Source organism: Balaenoptera physalus (genome assembly GCF_965194825.1).
Source record: "Balaenoptera physalus genome assembly, chromosome: 1".
Classification (NCBI taxonomy): domain Eukaryota; kingdom Metazoa; phylum Chordata; class Mammalia; order Artiodactyla; family Balaenopteridae; genus Balaenoptera; species Balaenoptera physalus.
The window spans coordinates 13,567,523-13,595,472 of NC_138882.1; the positions used below are offsets into that span (position 1 = coordinate 13,567,523).

Genomic DNA, 27,950 nt, shown 5'->3' on the forward strand with positions numbered 1-27,950 from the left:
TTTGTAAGTTTTTGGAATGACATTATATAAGGGTAAATCTATTTTGTACAAATAGAATTAATAATAGGAAAACTACTTTTTTGCATTGACTGTGAGGATTTAACATAAAAAATATATTTATTTACTCTGAGCTTATGAAATTATGACAACTGTGCTGTATGTGATTAATTATTTTATGAAAATAAGATGATGTCCCATACTATATGTTTAACTTGCTAGGATATATATTACTCAATCACATTTAAGGATGAAACAGTCTAGAAACAGAGTTTAAATTATGGAATTTTAAGGTTATGCTAAGCATTGCAATGTGGTACTAACCTTTTACACAGATGGAATTAAGTCTCAGTCTGCCATTTCAGCACCTGCCCTTCAGGGTGTTTATAGCTGATATTTAAAGCAGAAGTAAGTGCAGAAAGGAAGTTTCATATAGAATAACCAATAAATATGTGTAAAAATTCAACTCTATAACTAAAATCCCATTACATATCTATTTAATCTTATTTTGAAGGAAATGCTATTTTTTTTTCTAGAGCAATAAAATGCTACATTTAAAATCAATCTGTGCATGACCCACCAACATGGATTAAAACTCTAGTTTGTGTGACATTTTTAGCAGACTGTACAAAGTGGAAATGTCACCTTTTCTTTTGGGTGAAAGCCTTTTGGGTTTGCCTAGAATGAAATATACAGAGTTTAACATTAGCTTTAAAAACGAAAAATTCTCTGTTAACCTAAAAGTTCACCAAAATGTTAAGTCTGCAAAACTATTACTAAATAACAGAATGTCTAAGGATGTATCCTTGGCCAAAGATGATAATTCTATTTCTTTGTTTCTTATTTTTCAGTTGAGGAGTAATCCAAATAAACCAAAAATAATTTTCCTAAGACTATGTATGAAAATCTTCATAAACTACATTGTGTATCCACTCACCAATTTCCTTTGGAGTGTCATTTTGAAAGTTAAAAATATATGATTCTTGAGTATACCAAGTCTACTGATGGGACCAAAGTAAATTAGAAGATGAATGTTACAGAGATCCTGATGTCTTGGCACTTCCTTCATGAACTCTTATATGCTGATGAGATGATTTCTCGTGGCCTTGAAGCCTTCAACTGGTTTTACTGATACATAGGTTAAAAGAGTATTTTATTACATGATATTTGACATCTGTGTATCATGAGATAGAAGGATATTTTTAGTGAACTCAATAATTAATCTATTATGGTAAGAGTTTTTTTTTTTAAAATGTATAAATTGTCATAGTTAGGTATGACAATTTTGTAGTTTTTAAATAAACATCAAGAATATGATTTTGAGATTATTCAATAAAGTATTATTTTTAGGACGAGGGAAAATATTGTCTGGGATCCAGGACTTAAACCAAATAGCTGACATTAAAAAATCATAAAAACAGAGGAATGATACATGTTCTTACAACAATGTATTCTGTAAATTTAAAGGAAAAAAAAAGTCCAATTTTGATAGTTTAAAAACATGCCTTCTTTCTGTGGGTAATTAGAAATGAATATTCAGACGATCTATATCAGCGTGAAGACAGAGGAATCATTATTTAAAATTGCCTTTATACTTATATCTTCATTCAAATATAAAAAAAATTAGAAATGCCATATAGTCTTAACTTAAGGATATGGTATGTGTGACAAGGATATAGCCTTAAATCAATCCCTTTTGTCTAAAATAATCATCTTAAATTTTAGCTTTCACATTTATGCTTAGTTAAAAAAATAATTCTCCTTTCCAGGCTTTTACATAGTTTGAATGATTCTGACCCTAATAGTTATAAAACTTAGATAGGACAGCTTTGAGGGACGTGAACAAAGTACACCTGAAAGACTTCAGTAAAGCAAAATCCATAATTGAATATTCATCTACTCAGTGTTAATAATTCCACTTGTAATTTTAATAACAAAGGAAAATAAATTTCGTGAATTAGAATATACAACATTGCACACACAAAAAGAAAAAGCTTATAGTAAACTGAGTCAAGTTAATAGGAAAAGCTTTATTTTGTGACAGTGATTATTAAAGCTTATTCCATTATTTGATATACTTGTAAATTTTATATTCATACCAAAATACCTTAGCAAAAACATGTAACAAATTAAATTTTAAAATCTCGCAAAAAACCAAAAGTCAAAAAAGAATGTCGGCGTTTCCCTGGTGGCACAGTGGTTAAGAATCCGCCTGCCAATGCAGGGCACACGGGTTCGAGCCCTGGTCTGGGAAGATCCCACATGCCGCGGAGCAGCTAGATCCGTGAGCCACAACTACTGAGCCTGCGCGTCTGGAGCCTGTGCTCCGCAACAAGAGAGGCCGCGATAGTGAGAGGCCCGTGCACCGCGATGAAGAGTGGCCCCTGCTCGCCGCAACTAGAGAAAGCCCTCGCACAGAAACGAAGACCCAACACAGCCAAAAATAAATAAATAAATAAATAAATAAATAAATAAATAAATAAATAAATAAATAAAAAAGAATGTCATACACGTACATACAAAATAATTGTTATAAGATTTGTGAAAGGTCTATGTGGCAGCTTCTAAAATAACTCCCAATGATCTTTGCCACCGGGGGTGGGTGTGTGAATCGCTTTCTTCTTGAATGTGTGCTATACTTTGCATTGCTTCTAAGCAGAACAATAAAAGTGATGAGATATCAAGTTACCAAAATACTGTGACTTAAATCACTTGCTATCTCTTGCTCACTCTTGTCCTCTTACATGCTTCCTCTAATGGACATCAGCTGACATGCGGTGAGTGATCCTATGAGAGGGCTCCTGCCAGTGAGAAACTGAGGTCCTCAGTCAAACAACGTATGAGGAACTGTCAACAGTCACTTGGATGATCTTGGAAGAAGTTCTCCCAGTTGACCCTCAAGATGATTGCAGTCTTGACTGATACCTTAACTGCAGCTTTGTGAGACTCAGGGCCATAGGACCTAGCTAAGCCATATCCAGGTTCCTGAGTATAGAAAGTATGAGCTAATAAATATTTGTTTTAATAATACATGAAATTTTGGGAAAATTTGTTCTGCAGGCATAGAAAATCAATCTAATCTTCCTAAACACAAAAGCAAAATAAAGAAGATAAAGCTCAGACACAAAACATTAAATTATGTATATATTAAGAATGACAGGGGCTTCCCTGGTGGCGCAGTGGTTGAGAATCTGCCTGCCAATGCAGGGGACACGGGTTCGAGCCCTAGTCTGGGAAGATCCCACATGCCGCGGAGCAGTTGGGCTCGTGAGCCACAATTACTGAGCCTGCGCGTCTGGAGCCTGTGCCCCGCAACAAGAGAGGCCGCCATAGTGAGAGGGCCGCACACCACGATGAAGGGTGGACCCCGCTTGCCACAACTAGAGAAAGCCCTCGCACAGAAACGAAGACCCAACACAGCCATAAATAAATTAAAAAAAAAAAAAAAGACAATATAAAACACATGGAAAAATATACTCTTCATAAACATGTAAAATGTTAATATTCTTATATAACAATCTCTTAAAATCTTAAAAACATAGAATATCTTATGATAATGGTAAAAATGTATAAATATATTACTTATGTATATGCAAATATAACTGTCCAATAAAAACACAAAGGAAGTTATATCTTATTAATAATAAAATCAATTAACAAATTTGATAACTTTTTAAAGATTAATTTTTTAGAAGTTTTAGTTTCACAGCAAAATTGAAAGGTACAGATATTTCCCATTAGCCCCTGTGCCCACACATGCACAGCCTCCCCCATTATCAACATCCTCCACCACAGTGGTACATTTGGTATAACTGATGAATGTACATTGACACATCATAATCACTCAAACTCTATTGCTTACATTAGGGTTCATTCTTCATGTTGTATATTTCATAGGTATGGACAATGAATGAGAGTTCCTATTGCTCCACATCCTTGCTAGCATTTCATGTTGTTCTGGAATTTGGCCATTCTAATAGGTGTATAGGTATATTTCACTGTTGTTTTTATTTGTGTTTCCCTGATGACATATGATGTGAAGCATCTTTTCGTATACTTATTTGCCATCTGTATATCTTCTTTGGTGAGGCATCTGTTAAGGTCTTTGGCTCATTTAGTAATTGGCTTGTTTTCTTGTTGCTGAGCTTTAAGGGTTCTTTGCATATTTCGGATAATAGTCCTTTATCAGATGTGTCTTTTCAAATGAGGCCTTTCTTTTGCATTCCAGTAGGTGTCGCTATAGCAGAAGATTTTGGTTTCTCTTATCGGAACTGCCTCTAGTTTTGAGAGTCTGCACTTTCCACCCTCCACCCGTCTCTGTCAGAGGTGTTGCCCCATCGCCTCTTCATAGCTTCTTTTGCCTCCACGGGTTTTGGTGTCTTACTGCTGCCAAGGTCGCTGACCTTGTTGCCTGGGGCACTGGGATGGTAGGCTCTCCAGCTGCCTCTGGGATTTCCTATGTCACAATCTCTGCTGTCACAGGGGAGGGAAACAGTGGGGTGAAGACAGGGTCATGTGGGCGTCTCTCTAGTGCCCGGTGTTGCAAGGCTCTGCCACTGCACAGGGGGCAGGTAGAAGGCCAGAGTGGCAAGCAGAGCACCTTAGCAGCTGGAGGACAGGGTCCCAGGCCCCAGTGCAACTGCTGCCTGTTGCCCCAGACGTTGCTATGGCTGGGAGACCTGGATTGTACGTATGTACCACCTCCCCTGCTGTTACCAGATCTCTGGGGCTTTCAGGCCTGGGGGAATATGATATTTTTTCTTTCATAAAAAACTCACAGAAAGATTCTTCAATTCATCAGAAAAGTCCATGAATACCAAGTATTAAAACCAAGGCAGAGACGAGTGATCGACAACAGTTCAGCAAGTTCAGCAACATTCTTTTGCTTTATATTCGAGATGTGCTGCCTGTAGCATAAATTAGTTTCAAACCTTTGAGTTTTTGTCCTTGTACTTTAAATAAGTAGTAATTGTAATATTTATGCCTTGCCTTATCTGCATAAGTGTAAGCTATGACAATTAAGGAACACTCTGCAAATAACTACCTCAGTTAAGGCTTCTGTTTACTAATTTGGGGGTCTTTAAAAGAGAATGGAAGAAATTAGGTTTTAAAATAAGATGTGTAAAATATGCCATTGTACATTTATTGAAATTTCTAATTGCTTATTTAAGTTTAAGAATACACTAATAACTGACACTATACTAAGAACACGTGATTTTATCTTAATCATCCTGAAGAAGCCATTAAGACATCTGTCATTGCACTGTGTTGAATTTTTTTATTTATCTTATTGTCTCTCTCACTATAATATGAGCTCAGTGAATCCAGGTAGTAGGCTACATTAGTATTTTTATTGTCAGTATATCCATGGCATATATAATACTTATAATTAACTTTTTTGCCTAAATAACTTAAAATAAAGAGGGTGAGAAGATTATAAAGATGATACATAACTAGGAAAGTAAAACATACTATTTTTATACTTTAAAGTACAGTAAAAGTTTTTAGGGCACGTACATGCTTTAGTCTAGATTGATCAATCATTTCAGACTTCAGTGCTAGAAAGTTAATTTTAATCCTCTCCCATTAGTATTTACATTTGCCTAAAGCAAAAGATAAAGTTATTTTTAGTAAGAAAAAATATACTATATCCAAAGGCTAAATCATTAATATTGCATTTGACAGTTTCACAGTCAGAAATGAACTTTATGTGTTTACATTCATGTATCTTCTTTTCAGCCCACCTTATACTGAGAAGTCTGAGCCCAACCCCAGAAAGTCTATTGTAATCGACTATACGGATTTGTTCTCTCTGGGTTAACACCAAAGTAGATTCCCAAAGTGAAATTTTCTTCTCTTTTGTAATACCTTTTTTTATATTGAGATGAATCATTGTGTAACTATGACAGAGAATAATCATAGTTGGAGGAAATGGCTGGCTGAGGACAGATGCCATGACGTTCTTTTGGCAGTACAGGAAAATGTACATTTGACATACTCAAGAAAATGACACTAATTGTTCTCTTCATTTATCCATATTTGCCTGTTGTATAATTTCATGTGTTGATAAATGATCAGCCAATGTCAACAGTAAAGAAAGATTATTAGCATTATATGAACTGAGCCAAAGCTAATTATGTTGAAATGAAAAACTCAGATATTTTGATATCAGTATTTTCAGAGTAGAGTTAAAAATGAGAAAAAAATCTTCAGATAAAGATAAGTCATTAAAAGCATAGCTATTCCTGCTCTTTTCCCTAAAGTCAATTAAAAAACAAAAAAAGGAAAATCAGAGAAGAAATTTCAGCCTCAGTGAAAAGACAGTTACAACTATACAAATTATCAAAAAAAAAATCTGTCATAGATAGATAGTGAAATTTGGGCAAAGTTTTTTAGAAAGCTAAAAAAGACACACATTTCTACAGACATTGACTGCAAGTATGTGTGCAATGAATGCATCCTGAGGGCCCAATCATCAAGGTCTTAACATGAATCAACAAAATCCTGAACCCAGGGCAATGTAGTAGGAGTATCTCTATCACCTTTTCACATGGCAGAATAACAAATGAGGACCAATTTGCAGCAGACAATGTGTGCTGCCTCCTCAGCAATGATTTTCAACTTCCCTCTCCTTTTGAAAAACTTTTAAGGATTCTGAAATATAGCCAGATATATATCACAATTCCTAACTGGCCATTGTAAAATCCATCAGCTAAAGATCAATAAGTCCTAACCCCCCCTAACCTTTTTAACATTTTGGAATTCATTTTGAGCTAAACATACCTGAGTTGAGTCCATGGTAAACGTGATATGAATGTATTCTCAGGCAACAGGCTTAACTGTTCAAGCTTCAGTAAAGAAAACAAACACAGATCAACAAAAGGGAAACACAAATCACTGAGCGAATAAAGGAAACAAATGAATTTTTAGAGCCAAAACAAAATAGACTGCAAGCTAAGATTGATTTAAATTCCCAAAGAAACGACTTCGTCAATGTCTAAAACTACTTTTGTTTTGCCAAAGCAGGAGGACTTTCAGCCAGAATTTAAGAGCTTTCTAGCATTGATTTCCTCCTCCTTACTTACACACTTCTTTTCTAGCATTCAATTGCACACTCAGAGATGTGGGTCTGATGGAAGTTCTTCTAACGCATATTGAGCTTTTACTTTGGGCTCTAATCTGTTTCTGTCACTTTAAAAGCAATCTCTAACTCTTTCTCTTCTGCTACCATATGGCTCTCACTCTCATTTCATTCAGGTTACACTTATTCTTCACATCATCAGAAAGTACTTACTTCATCATGCTACGTAAATAAATAACCATCACACTTTCCTTTTAGCCTATTTTATGTTTTCTTCATAGAATATTTATAACAATAATTCTATACATAAATGTAAGCTTTATGAGATCAGGGTCTTTCTCTTATTCATTGGTGTATCACAGGCAGTATTTATTTCCCTCCCTGGGAAAAATTATTTTAAGCAGAAACAGTAATACATGTGATCCAGTTATAATAATAATATATGTGACTATTAAAGAATCTGATGTAATAAGATACTGATAAAAAAGACCAAGTTGAGTGATTTGCTTAAACAAATCATAATTTGGAGGGCAATAATTGAAGAGTGATTTTCTTTATTACTTTTGTTTATAATATAGGAGAACAGAAAATGATAAAATTACTGTGACAGAGTGACTGATTTTACAAAAAAGAGACAGTTCTACTATTAGAGGGAAGAAAATTACCAAAAGAAGCCATCTTTGATGTAATTTATCATGAAGACATAGATGAATACTGGAAAGAGTGTGAGAGAAAGTACTTCAAAAGAATGAGGTAAGATTTTTTTCCTAATGGATTAAACACATTTACTTGATATTCTTGAATAAATTGTCAAGTTCACTTTATGCTGCCAGTCAACTCTTGATTATTCATGTTATTTTAAGAACACATCAGCACATAAAGGCAAAGTTTATCATGGGAGTAGCTGTTGGTTATAATTGATGCACAGAGAGAGTGGAGGGAAGTCTGGCCATGAGAGTAATGGGGCAGAGACAATTGATCACTGTTGATCATACTGAAGACTGGTTGTTTGGAGAACATCTTCAATCCTCAGTCTTCATCATTTAGGCGTGGATAATCAGAAGTTGATTAATTTAGATACTCTTATGTCTACATTTTAATTCATACCAAAATATGAAAACTTTTCTGTGCCAGGCACAATCATTGGTAAGGAAATGATCTACAGCTTGCATTGGCATTAGAGTCTAGTGAGTGAAAGAAAACAATTAGGTAATTACTCAAAGAATTGTTAGGGTCATTCTGAGATGCTAACCACTAGTGCCTATACCAATATATTTCTGACTGAAATTGAGTAAAAGATGCATTCATTTCAACAAATATTTTAAAATCTGCTTCTTACGTGCATAATTTAAATTTTGAACACACCCAAAGCAACTAATATTCAATGAGTTCATTCTAGGTGAAGTTATTATATTAATTAGAGAATAAAAAGAAACAAGAAAATCAAAGTTATCTCAAGAAGAGTTAATAAATTAATTTTATAGGGGCTTCCCTGGTGGCGCAGTGGTTAAGAATCCACCTGCCAATCCAGGAGACACGGGTTCGAGCCCTGGTCCAGGAAGATCTCACATGCCACGGAGCAACTAAGCCTGTGTGCCACAACTGCTGAGCCTGCGTTCTAGAGCCCGTGAGCCACAACTACTGAGCCCACGTGCCACAACTACTGAAGCCCGTGTGCCCTAGAGCCCGTGCTCTGCAACAAGAGAAGCCACTGCAATGAGAGGCCTACACGCTGCAACAAAGAGTAGCCCCCGCTCACCTCAACTAGAGAAAGCCTGTGAATAGCAACGAAGACCCAACACAGCCAAAAATAAATAAATAAATAAAAATGAATTAATTTTATAAAGAGAGAAAAAACTGCATTAAATTATATATGCTTTCTCCAACTTATTTATGGAAGTGGTGATAGGCACATTATTTTTATTCTCTCTTCTGTTAGGTATTAATGTGGGCGTTTTGTGAAAAGCTTTTTACTTATTGTTTTTCATTTTTATTTTTAAACACAACCAGTTTCTATAGAGAGTTTGAGGTCACCAATTCATTGTATATATTTTGAAGTTATTCTAGATTATTTAATACTTATTAAATTATTAGAGTGTATAATTTTAATTCAAAATATAGTTTTACCATGCAGAATGGAATTAATTTATTAAAACAATTACTGATTATAATATCAAACAGAGTGGTACTGAGAGGGCATAATTTTCTTTTAATCATACTGTGAACATAGGTTCTTGACCACCTTTCCAAAGTTATCAGTTTTATCTGTTTTATTTAATTGTCCTAATTAGCATAAGAGAATATTCTAGGGTATTTTATTTTAAAAACAAATAATTATCATTGATCTCATGCTCCCTCAAGCATTCATAGGCATAGCCAAGTTCTAGTATCTGGAGAGGCAAGCCTCGGAGCAGAGTCTAGGAAGCCTGCATAGCTGGTTGATAGAAAACTTAATGCAAAAAAATGTTTTCAATCTTGACTTCAGTTGTATATTTCACACTGCTCCTTTTAACATCACTTTACAAACTCTTAATAATGATCATTTCAAAATATTACATTAAAACCATAGTTAGAGATGTAGTGATTCCAAGTGGTATTTACACTAATGTGTACACTTGGTGCATATTTATGCTTTGTGTATTGTTCAGCATGTATGTTGTACCTCAATAAGTGGTTCATTTAAAAATGAGGAATCAAAAAGTTTTAATTATACCTAAGAACATGAAGGTAAAACAAAGAATAATTGTACAATTAAATAAAATCAGGGGGACAAGTCAAGAGAGAAGAAATATATAAATTTATGTTCATAATAAAGAATTACTGGATAATGTCTAAACTTACAGAGACTTTCTAATAAAATATAGCTAATTTATAATACAAGCCTTTCTAATTTTAAATTTATAATAAAATCACATAATTAAGAAAAGGAAATACAATGTAAAACATTTAAAGAACAAAGAGAACTAGAAATTATAACATAAAACAATAATAATATGAGATACAGAAATAGTATTACACATATCTATCATAGTTACATATGGGTGTGAGCGTGGACTAAACTCACATTTTTAAAGAAAAATGCCTATCTGATTTAATAACAAAATAAAATATGACTTTAAATTATATAAAAGGAACAGATCTAAAATAAAGGCATTTAGAAGATTGAAAAAAAGAGGAAATAAAAAATACATATGCAGAGTTAACAAAAATCAGTTTATCAGGGATCCCAATTTTCTATCAGAGACATTTAAGTGCAGCTGGAAATTATTAAACAATGTATGTTAATATAAATCTTTAAAATGCTAAAGGATCAAATTCACAGTGAAGATATACTAAGTAACACCAATATTTACAATGAAAACGAGTGCTAGGTAAACTATGCATTAAAATTAGACTTTGATATGTCACTAGTAATGAAAGTTTTACCAAACTATACAACGTTAATATAAGGTTATATTTGAGGCCTTTAAAAATCTTACAAAAGACATACACCAAAAGACATTGCAATTCAAGAGACAACAAGCAGCTTGGTCCATTATTATTTAGCTCTTCCTCATTTATAATTGAAATATTCTGAGCTTTGCAATTTGAAACAACATAGGGTTAATCTACTCTCCTTCTCACAGGTCATGCCTATCTCCATGGCTGTATTGACACAATAACCAATGAGTATGTGTGGAGGGAAGGAAGGAAGGACGGAAGGAAGGAAGGAAGGAAGGAAGGAAGGAAGGAAGGAAGGAAGGAAGGAAGGCAGGAAGGAGGGAAGGAAGGGATGGTAGCTAAGTATTTAAACATTTTTCACACCTTGCCTTGAACTGTGTCTTGCAAGTGTGTAGTTATTTTGAGTGTCTGTGTGATGTGTATTTCTCATCTGTTTAATTTGCACTGTTACCCTAAATGCTCTTTAGGATTGAAGTTCAAAATTTTTGTGGAGTGTTTACTATGAACTCTGGACTGTGTGAAGTTCAATGCTTTAAAGATAAATAGCATGTTTTCTATTAACATGCAAAATCCTCTTGGGGTTGTTTTACACCACATGGATTGCTGTTAGGTGATTATTTTCTGTGATGTTGTTTACACTACATTAATGCAAACAAGATTATGTCTGTAGCATCTGCTTTAAATGACTGACTCATTAATCTTTCCAACAACTGATACCACTGGATCCTGACATCATTTTCCACTGTTTTGTTGTTAATCATATCTCTCATCTACTACCATGTAATCTTGTTTTAAAACATATATTAAAGGTTTTTAATAATCATTACTAAATTTTAAAGCTTTTATTTTATCCAGCATTATATATTTGAAACATTTTAAATCCAATTCTGTAAACCTAATAATAATGATATTTACTCTTTTAGTTTTCTGTTACAAAAAGGATTAAGCATTCATTAAATGCTTTCATCCAAAGTATTATTAAGGGTTTTAAAATTGGCAAAATATAGGGGCTTCCCTGCTGGCGCAGTGGTTGAGAATCTGCCTGCCAATGCAGGGGACACGGGTTCGAGCCCTGGTCTGGGAAGATCCCACATGCTGCGGAGCGACTGGGCCCGTGAGCCACAACTACTGAGCCTGCGCGTCTGGAGCCTGTGCTCCGCAACAAGAGAGGCCACGATAGTGAGAGGCCCGCGCACCACAATGAAGAGTGGCCCCCGCTCGCCCCAACTAGAGAAAGCCCTCGCACAGAAACGAAGACCCAACACAGCTAAAAATAAATAAATAAATTAATTAATTAATTTAAAAAAAAAATTGGCAAAATATAAAATTTGCTATTCCATTAAATATCCACATCTTTTTGAGCCATGTGCCCATAAAGCTACCATAGAGTCCAGCTGAATGGTAGGAAAGGCTTGTCAATCTCCTGGTTGAGAGCTGCCCTTCTCCCACAAACATCATAGAATCTAATAGAACATTTTATGAAAAAAAATGTTCTATATCTATTCTCTCCAATAATATAGTTGCATGTGTCTGTTGAACACTTAAAATACAGCTAGTGAGAGTGAGAAAATTAATTTTATTTTATTTGATTATCGCTAATTTAAATATACACTTCAATAGCCATATTGTATAGCAGGGGTCCCCAACCCCCGGGGCCACGGACTGCTATCGGTCCGCGGCCTGTTAGGAACTGGGCTGCACAGCAGGAGGTGAGTGGCGGGCAAGAAAGCGAAGCTTCATCTGCCGCTCCACATCACTCCCCATCGCTCGCATTACCGCCTGAACCATCTCCCCATGCCCATCCGTGGGAAAACTGTCTTCCACGAAACCGGTCCTTGGTGCCGAAAATGTTGGGGACCAATGGTATAGAGCAGTTCCACAATATTGGCATGTAAAAAGTGACACAATATAGTGAGTTTTATGAGCAGTTCACAAATATTTTTGGAAACAAAGTGAAAAAGTATATGTTTTTATGAATCCAAATTAATACAGCTCTACCTGTACATATTATGAGTGGATAACTTTGGATGATGGGAATTATGGTGATTTTCTTTTTTCGTGTAAAATTGGAATATGTTACATACATATGTTATGGACATATTTACTCAGGGAATGATCACTAGTTTCTTTTCATGGAATGACAGATATAAGAATAAAAGATGACTGTCAAGATTTTCTGACTGAATGGGTACATGGTTCAAATGAGTATGATTATTCAAATTATAATTACAAAACTCTAGTCATATGTATGTGTCAATGATAGAAATTTCAAGTCTACAGGAGGGGCTGGAAGAATAATAATTTTATATGGATGTTTTGAATTTGAAATGAGTCAGCCATGAAGAAAGGCAAAGTGTTGATTATCATTCCAGATTGATATACCACAGCCATGTGTACACCAGTTAATTCTGAAGAATAATAGTTACTGATACAGTTGACCCCTGAACAACAAGTGGTACCAAAACCAGCAGATGCTCAAGTCCCATTGTTAGTCCTCCATATCTGTGGTTCTGTATCCACGGATTCAGCCAACCACAGATCGTGTAGTACTGTATATTGAAAAAAATCTGCACATGATTGGACCCACACAGTTCAAACACATGTTGTTCAAGGGTCCACTGCATATTGATCACCCATTATTTGTTAGACAGTGATCCAAATTTTTTACCTATTTTGTCTCCAAGGCAGGCATATTACTGCCCCCTTTTTTTTTTTTTTTTAAATAGATGAGGAAACCGAGGGGGTTAATAAACTTTCCAAAGTTCATAGAGATAAAACTGGGATTTAAATGCAGGGAGTCTAGCCAACTTTAAGAGCCCATACTTCTAACAACTATACTATATAACCTCGCATAGGTAGTAACCTACATATGTATATAACCTATATATGTTATGTAACCTTATAGATGAAGGCTCTGTGCAAATGAACAACAACAACAAAAAGAGCACTGTGACAAAGGGAGAGATTTATGCAGGGAAAAAGTAGGAAACAAAAAAGGATAGTTGGAGTTCATATGAGAATTTAGAGATGCATGTGTTAAATGAGACTAAGAAAGTATGACAACAGTAGGTGTTAAAAATACAAGGCTACGTATTGAACTGATACATCTCGGCATGTTAATAAACCCATGGAAAAAGACCTGTGTTATATTTTAGGATTAACCAGGATTAGTGTAGCAGTTAAGAAAAATGAGATAGCATACCCAAATGTTTGCACAAGTAGATGAAATTAAATGCAAAAATAATCAGTAAAAATAGCATTGAAATCACATTCAAGGACATGTGTTATGCTTCACCAAACAAAAACAAGGCATTTCCATAACGTGAGCATAATGAGAGCATCACAGAAGCATTTATTTAGTCAGTTAGTAAATACTTACTAACTAGGGATATCAATACTTATAGAATTTTCTTTTAATTTGTTTTATTTAAGTTAATTTTCTTATATGTGGAAACAAAAATTAAATTGTAACATTCAAAATTTTTGTGCAGTGCACTTGCACTGCTAAATTTTATGGAGCAAAATATTCCAGAAATCATACACATTTAACTTTCTATTTTTAGTTTTATAACAAAGAAAATGGTAATTTATAATATTCATTGTTTGGGGCAGATAGATAAGGATTTCAATATATATTTTAGTTTTTAAGTGATTAAATAAAGTAAACATATGGGAGAAATTTGAGAATTTCTCATTGATATTTTATATAGAGTGTCAGTTTTCTAAAGTCTGCTCAGACCCTGCTTTAAAAATCCTTGTCAAAAAATGGCAACATCTGATTCATCATGATGTTGGTGTCAGTTGACTGTCTTTTCTTATTCAAGTTGTGATTTTCTTGTTTCTTTTTATGACATGATTTTTAAAAATCGTATCTTAGATGTCTGATCTATTATGTTAAGACTCCCTTAGTTCTATTTAAATATTTTATGTTAGCAGATAGTCACCCTGCTTAGGTTCAGCTTGTTAGTCTTGGCCTAGTTTGGGAACTGTGGGTGCAATGGCAGTTTAATTTTTAGAATCTTTATAGTGCTATTTTGGTCTACTTGGCTTATCTGGTGCCATGTGGCTCCCACTGGTCCTTGCTGATGCTGCCTGAAGGGACAATAGAGGTTTGCCTAGGTTGGGTGACAGGGTGTCTCTAAGTGGGGGATGGCAATGGTGGGATCTCCCTCCAGGTTCACCCACTGACACACACACAGATTTCCTGGTGCTATGTCCTGAGCAGAAGAGGAGAGAGTCAGAATGGCAGGAACAAAGAGGCTTTCTAGCCCAGGCCATTCACTGTAGCTACCTCTGGTGCCTTCTTGGCCCACCGGCCTTTGCATATCTCAATAAGAAAGGAAGCAGAGAGTCTTTCCTGGCTACTCATTGTTAGTGGGGGGTCACAATTAATTCCTCTTGCCATGGTGTCAAATAGACCAGGCACACCTAATGTTGTCAGAGGGACTCAGATTTGATCCTGGAATGGAATGAATAGAAATGGAATGATTCCATTATCTAAGCTGCCTTCTGTCAGGAGTCAGAAAACACTGGACCTGGATGGTGTTTCCATTTTGAGGAGAGAAGAACACAAGATGCCCTGCTGTGGTGCTGTTCCTCTGGTCTCGGTGTCTCAAACCTGTTCACCTCTCTTATCCAGCTTTTCAGATTTCTCTTTTAGTTGTCTATTGCATTTCCAGGGTTTATAGTTTTGCTTAGTGGGGAGGCACAGGGAAAAACAAATCTACACAATTTTGCACATAAATCACAGAATTTTATATCACCTTGTGAAGATTTCTTTAACAAGATTCAACAAAGCATCAAATTTGACTTGATTAACTGAACTTAATTAAAATGAAGAACTTACATTGTTCAAAAACACCATGTAGAGAGTGAACATGGAAAGTCACAGAATAGGAGAAAGTGTTCATGATATCTGATACAGAGCGTATTTCTGACATACAATTCACACCTGGAATGTATAATTAAACTCCACAAATAAATGAGTGAAAAAAATCAAAGAAAAAACCAACTGGAAAAAAATGGCAAAAGTGAACAAGCACTTTGTAAAAGATAACCAAATAGACAAAAACATAAATAGCATTTGCTCTATATCATCAGATATCACGGATATGCAGATTAAAACCACAATGAGTTACCACTAGAAACCTATAGAGCAGAGAAAATTAAAGAACTAAAAATACCCAGTTTCAATGAAAATGAATGAAATTTAACATTTTCCATAGGAAGGAATAATTGTAAAATCACCTTGGAATGCTTGGCTGTATTAAAACCATTTCTCATTATTAATAAAATGACACACCTTTTATTCCATAACCCAGCAATTCTATTTCTATATACATAAGTATGCAAGGCAACGGAGGGTATATGTGCAAAGAAAATAAAAAAAAACAGAAACAAACAAAAAAAGAAACAAAGAAAACTGTTCACAGCTACCCAAAGCCAGAACTAACCAAAATGTTCATGAACAGTAAATAGGATAAATTAGTTATAACATATTAAAATAATGGAATGTTTTACAGCAATCGAAAAATACTAGTATATGCAATCATATTTCACAGACATAAAAATGGCAAAAGGAAACGATATACAAAAAATATGTGATTCAATATATGTGTAAAATACAAGAAAACATAATCTATGCTGATAGAAGATGGACGAGCGGTTAATTTGGGGTGGTGGGTACTGGCTGTAAAGTACAACCGTGGAATCTTATGTCCTTGAAATATTCAGTGTTCTGTATCTTTATCTGGCAGTCTTTGTTCAGATTGCATTTATATTAATTTAGCTAATTAAATAATCTGAATTAATTAAAATAGTTAATTTATTTAAAATCAATTTTAATTAGACTAAAATTTATTATGTGATCACATAATTTATAGAATTCTTGTTTATAGTCATAATTAATAACCAAGGTTTTATTTTTGGATAGGTCAGAGATAACTTCAGGATGGATGTTTAGCAGACATTATTATAATTATTACTGCAAAGCAGTGGAAAAAATATTCTTGAAATTCTCATAAGGTAGGATTACCAATGAAATTTCTTTGAAATTATTTATCTTCCAAAATAGTTATTTTACATACACTTGTTATAATTATTAAAATTCAACTTGTCCACAGTTAATATTTTCTGAGCTTTCAAACAAGGGAATCATCGTAATTTGAATTTAATTAAATTTAATTAAATAAATACTATTGAGTGCTCAAGTGTTGTTTAACTGCAGAACACTTGATTCCCTTTGAGTTTGCTGCACTTTGCTGCTCTTGCCTTTCTATGAGTCATAAAATGTTTCCCAGACCCTCCTGCCCATTAATACATGAAATACTTTAAGGTAATTTTTTTGACAGGCTAGCTCAATGATGCATTTCCAATATATTAATTACTGTCATGATGAGATTTGCAATGAAGGTTGAATACAGTTATTCTCCATTGGACAAATCAAATCAACTCAGAAATAAATCACCAATCTAGTCTATTACTCTTCAGATGGAAAAAAATACAAAAGATTACTAAATCTAAGAAATTTTGACATTATCTAATCACATTCTAGATATCAGCAATTTGTTATAAATGTTGGAAGTATATCCCATTAGAGTTTATTATTTAAAATATATCTCTCTACATTTATGTGATATAAGAAACTATACATGTTTATACAATCACATTATTTGTCCTTGGTTTTGGTTTTTTTATTTGCATAAAAATGAGTTTCTCTATACATTTATATAAACATTCATTCCTGTTACAATTTTGTAGCTTAATAACATTTAAATATTTGATCAAGATGGAATATATTTTAGTGTGAGTGATGAGGCTGTGTATTGCTTTTCTCTTAATTGCACTACAGGTATTAGGTAATCTATAACCCTATTGGTTTGAAATTACACTTTATTATGGGCTAAATTTCCATGTATTCCTGAATATGGTTTGAATTTCTTTTTACTATGACTTGTCATTCTATTTCTGCAAATGTACAGCATGCAGGACATTATGTGTAAATATCTGGTAGGAAAATGTCACTCTGTCACTTTGAAGTATTTGTCCAATCTCTTCTTACCTTTTCATTGTCTAGATGAATTTTGGTCATATTTTCCTCAACTTTCAAAGATCCCATAATAGTTTTAATTAAAGTATTTTTGAATTTATAGGTTAATTTAGGGAGATGAAATCTTTATGAATCAGTTTTCCAATCCTAAATGATTCTGCTTTCCTTCTATTTAAGTATTTTCAAATCTTGAAATAGGATTTTATAATTGTTCAAACACGGGTCCTGAAAATTTAGCTATTTTATATTTATTCCTAGGTTCTTCTTTTATTGTCTCCAGAAACTTATTTTCTGACATGTTAGATTTTTCTGTTAAGACCTGTAATTAGAATGCTTTGGAAATGTAGTTAAATTTAGTATGGACTTGTTAGTGAAATCACTGAATCCTGAATACTGATTGTAATTTTCTTTCCTTACATTTCTCAGCCGGCATTGATGTTAACAACTTCTTCAGACCTCAGCACTCTTTCTAAGATCCTGAAAGGCTTTCTAAATTGAATTATGACTTTAAATGCTTTAAATTAAATAATGGGTTTATGGATGCTACTTTTGGAATCACTATCTTAGTGAGAGTGAATAACACCAATTTTATGACCTATTCGTAACCAAATCCTTCATTCCCTTGCCATTACCATTGACATTTTCTTATTTGTTTTCCATTTTATTACTTTTGAGCTATTTCTAGCCAGTTTCGAGAAGGGAGCAGGTAATCTATGAGCTCTCAGCACTGAAGAGAAATTATATTAAAAATATTATTTATTCTTACATAATTATTCCTGTGTTCATATACTAAGTTACTTCACAAGCTTTAATGACACTTTCAGAAATTTCATAAAAATATTGTCTGTTGAGATGAAGATGCTGAAACTCACTGATATTGACTAAGACTAATGTTGGACTAAAACCCAACATACACGCACAAAATACTTCTCAGTTTTCCATTTGCAATACGCAGACTGATTGATTGTTGGTGTGGTAGGCTGAATAATGCTCCGACCTCCACACACCAACTGCCACAAACATGTCCGTGTCCTAATCCTTGGTTTTGTGAACCTAAATGTTACCTTTTACGGCAAAAGGGACTTTTCATGTGTAATTATAGTTCTTTGGATGGGTTACCTAGAATTATCCTGGATTATCGGGGTGGGCTGATATAGTCACAGCAATCTTTATAAGAGGACTCAAGAGGAGTCAGAGCCAGAAGACAAGCTGATGTGATGATGGAACCAGAGATTAGAGTGATGTACTTTTAAGATGGAGGACGGAGCCACAAGACAATGGAATGCATGTGGCCTCTAGGAGGTGGAAAAGGCAAGGAAATACATTTTCCCTATAGAGTTCCAGGGGAAACCAACCTGCCAACACCTTGATTTTAGCCTGGTGGATGATTTCTGGCTTCTGGCTTCCGAAACTGTAAAAGAATAAATTTATGTTATTTTAAGTCACAAATTTTGTGGCAATTGTTAACTGCAGCGATAAGACACTAATACAGTTTGATAAGATGAATGTAGTTTCTAATTGTGTAAAGATGACATAAACATTGCTGAAGTCATCAAGTATTTTGGTTCTAGAAATTACAGAACCACAATTTGAGTTTAGTGTCGCCAACTATCCTATATATTTTTTGTTCTGCTTGACCACTAAACTCTCCCTTTTTTAGATACATACAGCAGTACTATTACATAATACAATTTCTTTTCCTATAGAATTTATTTTTAGGCTTCTTAAAATTTCCTTGCAATTTTGAAAGCTCTACCATATCATTCTACCCAGCCCTTTACAAACTATCATTTAGTAACTCCCCCAAATGTGTAAATATTAGTAAGATACCATCAGGAAATCTATTCATGGACATTAAAGCAAAATAAAACAAATTTCATTTATAATAATTATTTAAACATTAAAAATAATTGAAGGTGAATAATTGTCAATTAAGTTATTTTAAAATGTACCTACCTTGGGCTTCCCTGGTGGCGCAGTGGTTGAGAATCTGCCTGCCAATGCAGGGGACACAGGTTCGAGCCCTGGTCTGGGAAGATCCCACATGCCACGGAGCAGCTGGGCCCGTGAGCCACAATTACTGAGCCTGCGCGTCTGGAGCCTGTGCTCCGCAACAAGAGAGGCCGCGATGGTGAGAGGCCCGCGCACCGCGATGAAGAGTGGTCTCCACTTGCCGCAACTAGAGAAAGCCCTCGCATAGAAACGAAGACTCAACACGGTCATAAATAAATAAATAAATAAATAAAAAAAGAACGTGAATTTCTTTTAAAAAAAAAAAAAAAAAAAAAAAATGTACCTACCTAAAGGTCATGAAAATATTTTTCACATTTGTTTTAGCAATACTATTACTTTTCTTTTAACACTTATATTGTTTCTGAACCAAACTTGTTCATGTCAGCTTGCCTGACATGTAGCAAAGCCAATCTATTGACACCAGGTTGTAGAGAAAGAAAGCACAGAGTTTATTGCAGGGCCAAGCAAGGAGAATAAGCAGCTCATGCTCAAAAGATTCTGAATACCCTCCTGGCTTTTAAGAAAGGGTTTTTAAAGACAAAGTGAGGGAGAGGGTCATGGGGTATGTGTTTAGCTTGTGCATAATTCTGATTGGTGGGTGGTGAGGTAACCACGTGAGGTCAGGAGTCAGCATTATTAATCTTCAGGCTCCAGCCAGTCTAGGGGTCATGTGTTAATGGTCAGCATGAGTTAAGGTCCTCCACCTGGTGGAAGTTTTAGTATCTGCAAAATAACTAGTGGATGTGGCTCAGTATATTATATATAGCCTTTGAGGAGGAACTAAAAATCCTTGACTTTGTTTTATGGCTAAACTATTATTATTTGTCTTGTTTTCCACTGTGTCTACATTTTCTCATTTCTCTAATTAAATTTGCTTTTTGGAATTCAGGAAAGGCCTAGGAGGCTAAAGCTTTTCTACAAACAAGAGATGGGGGACATGGGGGGGGAGAGAGGGGTTTGTTCGCAGGAAGGCCTGCAGGGTCCTGCTTGGTTTCAATATCAACAATCTTACTGGAATTGTTTTCTGTATGTGGTTTGAATTAGAGGACAATAATTCAACTTTTAAACATGGCTACCCATTTGATTTAGTCACACTTATTGAGAACAAAATCAATATCTTACTGTTGCACAATGCTGCAGTGTTATACTTTATCATAAAACACACAATGGGCTTTCCAGATAACCCCTTCCCAGTTTAAGAGAAGTAATATTATCACTAATTTGAAATCTCTTTGGATCTATCCCTGACTGCAACCTTTTTTTTCCTTTGCTTTTTTATAAATAATGTCTATGCTGAATTTTGCATTAATCATTTCCTTTATTTTCATTAAAGTCTATAATATATATTTATTTTCTTAAGCAGTATTATACTTTTCAGGGTTTCTAATCTAACAAATTATGAGAACAGAATCTTATGAATATTTAAAAATATATTTTTCAGTTAAAAGTTACATAAATACAAACATATTTAAGCATTCCCTTAATTATAATAGTAATACAATGATAATGTTATTCACCTATCCTTATAAAGCTTTAGATTCAGACACATATATTAATATTTCAAGACCATTAAGTGACTAATAATGACTATTTTAAAAATTAAAAAGGATGGCATAAATGTCACATAAAAAGGAAAATGACACAAATAATAAGGAAATTCTTTTTGTCGTATATTGCAAATATAGCCATTAATTTCCCCTCCTCTTACTTTGTTGGTACTTTTTGAATATGACACTGTAGATCCTCATAAAAAGGGTGGAGTCTTTTTAATTAACTGCTGAATCTGCACTTGACCATGTGACTTGCTTTGACTAATGGGATAATAGTTAATATGATGGAAGGAATGGCTTAAAAATTCTTGTTCATTTGGGTTTGCTCTCTCTTGCTGATCTTGGGACCATTGATATATCACAAGAACCCCTTAGAACTTCCTGGGGGAGCCAAGGGCAAACTACTGACCCATGGAATCCTGAGATATACAAATGGCCTATTTTTTAAGTTACTAAATTAAACACGTTTTTTTACTCTGCAAAATATAGCTGACAAAATTTCCCACAAACATATAGACTATTTATCCTGCAAACCTATCTCCTACAAAATACTTAAATACTTGATAAATATAGCAATGCATATACTTTGAAATATGTAAATGGACTTGCAAGAAAGGAGGGGAAATTATGAGACCAAAAGAGTAGGATGAAGACAAATAGAGAATGCAAGTGAGCCAAAGCCAACACCTACTATGAGGGGATTTGAAGATCTCAAGGAATTCAGAGGTTTACTTTTTGTTTGTTTGTTTATGTTTGTTTTTTTACAGTCTTACCTTTTGATTTTATTTACTTATTTTTATTGAAGTATAGTTGATTTACAATGTTGTGTTAGTTTCAGGTATACAGCAAAGTGATTCAGTTATATATGTATATACATATAATATATATAATGTGTATATATATATTCTTTTTCAGATTCTTTTCCCTTATAGGTTATTACAAAATATTGACTATAGTTCCCTGTGCTGTACAGTAGGTCCTTGTTGGTTATCTATTTTATATATATTAGTATGTATGTTAATCTCAAACTCCTAATTTATCCCTACCCCCCGGCTTTCCCCTTTGGTACCATAACAAACCATAAGTTTGTTTTCTATGTCTGTGGGTCTATTTCTGTTTTGTATATAAGTTCATTTGTATCAATTTTTTAGGTTCCACATATAAGTGATAACATATGATGTTTGTCTTTGTCTGGCTTACTTCACTTAGTATGATATTCTTTAGGTCTATCTATGTTGCTGCAAATGGCATTATTTCATTCTTTTTTATGGCTGAGTAATATTCCATTGTATATATATATACCACATCTTTATCCATTCATTTGTCGATGGACATTTAGGTTGTTTCCATGTCTTGGCTATTGTGAATAATGCTGCAATAAACACTGCTGTGCTTGTATCTTTTTGCATTATGGTCTTCTCTGGATATATGCCCAGGAGTGGGATTGCAGGAGCACACAGTAGCTCTATTTTTAGTTTTTTAAGGAACCTCCATACTGTTCTCCACAGTGGCTCTACTAATTTACATTCCCACCAACAGTGTAGGAGGGTTCCCTTTTCTCCACACCCTCTCCAGCATTTATTGTTTTTAGACTTTTTGATGATGGCCATCCACAGGAAACAATCTACAAGCACCTGAGCATGCAATATGGAGGACGGCTTTAGTGCAGAGTGACCAAGCATAAAACTGAATTCCCAAAGATCTATACCTTCAATGAAAGATAAACTAACTTATAGTCCTCCTTTAGGAGATGTGACACTTCTGAGAATTCATAACTCCAGCTGGTTTTCACATAGGATTTGATTTGTATTACATATTATGGTGTAAGTAATTACAAACTTAGATATGACTTTAGTACCAAGTGGCTTAGTGCCTTCACGTGTCTCACAGAACCAAAAAGGGCTCTCTATCAATAAATTTAGCCTAAAAACAAATCTTATAGTAACATGTAAAATAACAGTGAATACGACTTCAGCAACTTAGTCTATGAAAAATCAAGAAGAAGGAAATATGACTGAGAGTCTGAAGATAATCAAACAACAGAATCAGACTCATGAAGAATCCCTATATTGGAACTATCAGTTATAGGATATATTTATGCTTATCATAATTAAAAAGTTAAAAAATAATGGAGGTAATAAAAAACAGAAGCAAGGCATTAAAAGACTATTAAATATAGGCAAGGATATTTGAAAAAATAAAATTTCAGAAATAAAATACTAAAGTTAAAATGAATAAAAATAAAAGTAATAAAAATTAAAATCTTGTGACCTTGTGCAGAAGGCTTTGGTTCCTCAGTAAGGAATTAAGCTGAGGACTCCTGGCCCATTTGTCAATCTTTATCTTGATTAATTTGCATAAAATCCCCAAGAGATTACAGGTCAAGGGTGTCATTGAAATCTCTGCCTCTTGGCTTTTTAAATTTCTCCAAACTTGGATAAAGTGAACAAAACTGGGAATCCTTAATGTTGGGGAATGAGTAGGAGTCCTTTTGGTAGTGCTGTAGGAAAACCTCATGTTAATCTTACCAATGTGTGTATCATACATGAACCAGTGAATGGAGTCATGAACCAAACCAGCAATGGCTGGTCCAGGCTTCCTCACATCTCATCACTCTGACACTGATTCTTCTACCTTTCTCTAGCCTTTATAAGAACCCTTGTGATAATGTTGTGCTAACCAGGAAAATCCAGGATAATCTCCCTATTTCAAAGTCATTTTATTAGCAAACTTAATTCCATCTGAAGCCTTAATTCCCCCTCACCATGTAACATAACATATTCACAAATTCTAGGGATTAAGACGTGAACATTTGAGGAGGGGGGGAGGTCATTATTCTGCCTACAGCATACAGGAAGGGATTAACAGTGAGTTCTAGGTAGAGAAAGGCCAGGCATTACGAGTCATTAAAACTGAAGCACCTGACATCTACTTTAGTTAACACAATAATAATACAATTTCAAAATAATAAACGAATTCACTCTTTTTGAGGTACAGAATCATGGCTCCTATTTAACTGTCTATATTTTATGCACTGTTTCTCAAAACTGCCCATCTAAATTTAAACTCTCTTGCCCCATTTTAAGGGATTAAGAAGTCATTTTAAATAGCAGATCAGTTAGTTAAAAATTTCCAGATTTCCACAGTGAGAACCTATTGTCTCTTCTAAAAATGTACATTTAATTGTCTAGCACTACCTTGAACAGAATCTTTTTTGCATCAGACAAAGAAACATAAAGTGAAAATATCCTGTAAAAGACAAAGTGAGACCCTGAGACAGGAAATGGGTTGTCGAGCTCGGTAATCACTTTTTATTTCTTCCCTCTTTTCAGATAGGTTTATCTTACAAGTGACAAGGATGTCAATTTTCAACAATTCTCCTCCTAGGTTGGTTATCTTAAGAACTATCAGCATGATCAGCGATATATTTTTAAAATTTATTTATTATTATTTTTTAACATCTTTATTGGAGTATAATTGCTTTACAATGGTGTGTTAGTTTCTGCTTTATAACGAAGTGAATCAGTTATACATATACATACATCCCCATATCTCTTCCTTCTTGTGTCACTCTCCCTCGTACCCCCCCATCCCACCCCTCTAGGTGGTCACAAAGCACCGAGCTGATCTCCCTGTGCTATGCGGCTGCTTCCCACTAGCTATCGGTTTTATATTTGTTAGTGTATATATGTCCATGCCACTCTCTCACTTTGTCCCAGCTGACCCTTCCCCCTCCCCGTGTCCTCAAGTCCATTCTCTAGTAGGTCTGTGCCTTTATTCCACTCTTGCCCCTAGGTTCTTCATGATCATTTTTTTTTTTTTAAGATTCCATATATATGTGTTAGCATACGGTATTTGTTTTTCTCTTTCTGACTTACTTCACTCTGTATGACAGACTCTAGGTCCATCCACCTCACTACAAATAACTCTTTTCATTCCTTTTTATGGCTGAGAAATATTCCATTGTACATGTGTGCCACATCTTCTTTATCCATTCATCTGTTGATGGACACTTAGGTTGCTTCCATGTCCTGGCTATTGTAAATAGAGTTGCAATGAACATTGTGGTACATGACTCTTTTTGAATTATGGTTTTCTCAGGGTATATGCCCAGTAGTGGGATTGCTGGGTCGTATGGTAGTTCTATTTTTAGTTTTTTTTTTACTGTTCTCCATAGTGGCTGTATAAATTTACATTCCCACCAACAGTGCAAGAGGGTTCCCGTTTCTCCACACCCTCTCCAGCATTTATTGTTTCTAGATTTTTTGATGATGGACATTCTGACTGGTGTGAGATTATATCTCATTGTAGTTTTGATTTGCATTTCTCTAATGATTAATGATGTTGAGCATTCTTTCATGTGTTTGTTGGCAATCTGTATATCTTCTTTGGAGAAATGTCTATTTAGATCTTCTGCCCATTTTTGGATTGGGTTGTTTGTTTTTTTGATATTGAGCTGCATGAGGTGCTTGTAAATTTTGGAGATTAATCCTTTGTCAGTTGTTTCATTTGCAAATATTTTCTCCCATTCTGAGGGTTGTCTTTTCATCTTGTTTATGGTTTCCTTTGCTGTGCAAAAGATTTTAAGTTTCATTAGGCCCCATTTGTTTATTTTTGTTTTTATTTCCCTTTCCCTAGGAGGTGGGTCCAAAAGGATCTTGCTGTGATTTATGTCATAGAGTGTTCTGCCTATGTTTTCCTCTAAGAGTTTAATAGTGCCTGGCCTTACATTTAGGTCTTTAATCCATTTTGAGTTTATTTTTGTGTATGGTGTTAGGGAGTCTTCTAATTTCATTCTTTTACATGTAGCTGTCTAGTTTTCCCAGCACCACTTATTGAAGAGGCTGTCTTTTCTCCATTGTATATTCTTGCCTCCTTTATCAAAGATAAGGTGACCATATGTGCATGGGTTTATCTCTGGGCCCTCTATCCTGTTCCATTGATCCATATTTCTGTTTTTGTGCCAGTACCATACTGTCTTGATTACTGTAGCTTTGTAGTATAGTCTGAAGTCCAGGAGCCTGATTCCTCCACCTCCGTTTTTCTTTCTCAAGATTGCTTTGGCTATTTGGGGTCTTTTTTGTTTCCATACAAATTGTGCAATTTTTGTTCTAGTTCTGTGAAAAATGCCAGTGGTAGTTTGATAGGGATTGCATTGAATGTGTAGATCGCTTTTGGTAGTATAGTCATTTTCACAATGTTGATTCTTCCAATCCAAGAACATGGTATAGCTCTCCATCTATTTGTATCATCTTTAACTTCTTTCATCAGTGTCTTATAATTTTCTACATGCAGGTCTTTTGTCTCCTTCGGTAGGTTTATTCCTAGGTATTTTATTCTTTTTGTTGCAATGGTAAATGGGAGCGTTTTCTTAATTTCACTTTCAGATTTTTCATCATTAGTGTATAGGAATGCAAGAGATTTCTGTGCATTTTTTACCCTGCTACTTTACCGAATTCATTGATTAGCTCTAGTAGTTTTCTGGTAGCATCTTTAGGATTCTCTATGTATAGTATCATGTCATCTGCAAACAGTGACAGCTTTACTTCTTCTTTTCTGATTTGGATTCCTTTTATTTCTTTTTCTTCTCTGATTGCTATGGCTAAAACTTCCAAAAGTATGTTGAATAATAGTGGTGAGGGTGGGCAACCTTGTCTTGTTCCTGATCTTAGTGGAAATGGTTTCAGTCTTTCACCATGATCAGCCATATTTTGTGAGCACTTACGTCAATGGTAGTTTGACACTTCATTCTGCATGTTGCTTGGACTCCTTCAGCAGTAAAAAAAAAACATTCACTTTTTTGGGGGAAAATAATATTTAACATTTTATTCAACCATGTTGAGTCAAATTATGAGAACTCTACTGTTAAAAATAAGAAAAATGGCACACTAAAATTTGATTTGGTTCAATAATTTATTAATGTGTTCTATGAATTTCATTCAAGATAGGCCATTTGGAAATGATTTTAGTTGTTTAAACACTGGATAATTATCATTTGCAGGACCTTCAATTCCAGTGACTCTAAAGGTCTCTATGGCTTTTCTTCTTGCTAAAGAGGCTATGCTAATCACCTCTGGTGATTCAGAGCAGAACAAGCATGAATTAAAGCCCAGCTATTTTTGATATTAGTGGAAATAGTGCAATGATTCAGAAATAAATAATCCAGAGTACTTCTGGATGGAGTGATAAATAGGTTGAAATAAGAGTTCTGAATAGGAAAAAAGAAAAAACTTTAAAATGAAGGGTAGAACTTATAGGAGAAAACATCCTTTTAAATTGAACTTACGACCAAGACAGAGTAACGAATAGAAGACCGAAAAAATAAAAATATCCAAATACAAAAAGCAATTAAATCTATATCCTGAAAAAAAGAGGAAAGAATACAAACATAACGTTTAAGCATAAGATCAGACATTTTGTAAGAATCACAGATATGTGTGAAACTAATAGTCCAATTTAAATTCTTTCCTGGAAGAAAAAAATCTTTTTACTAGCAACTTTTAGTAAATGTAAAATAATGTACATATAGATTAGAACAGGTAGCTTTAATACAACATAACTTAAAGTAGATTTTTAAAAAGGTAATATTAAAATCCCTCGTAAATTTAAGTTACAAAGAGATGGTGAAACGTGCAGAGTATATCCTGCAAATTTGAGAATTTATACTCAATGGATATTGTTTGACCACAAAACTTTTCAATATTACCATGGCTTGGACTCTAAGGTGGGAAGACAGTTTACTATCAGTTTCAAGGATAGTATATGATTTTCTTTTATTCTATTGTGTATCTAAATAAGTGCACTCATGTATATTACTGAC

At 34.4% G+C, this 27,950-nt stretch overlaps 1 long non-coding RNA gene across 1 annotated transcript; it reads right to left on the minus strand.

Annotated features, from left to right (window-relative positions):
• Positions 1-1,072: 1,072 nt before the first annotated feature.
• Positions 1,073-27,950, minus strand: LOC309644690. The gene is made up of 2 exons (XR_014254557.1): positions 19,864-27,950; positions 1,073-19,519 (listed from the first exon to the last, which is right to left on the minus strand). It is a non-coding gene; the product is annotated as an uncharacterized lncRNA (long non-coding RNA).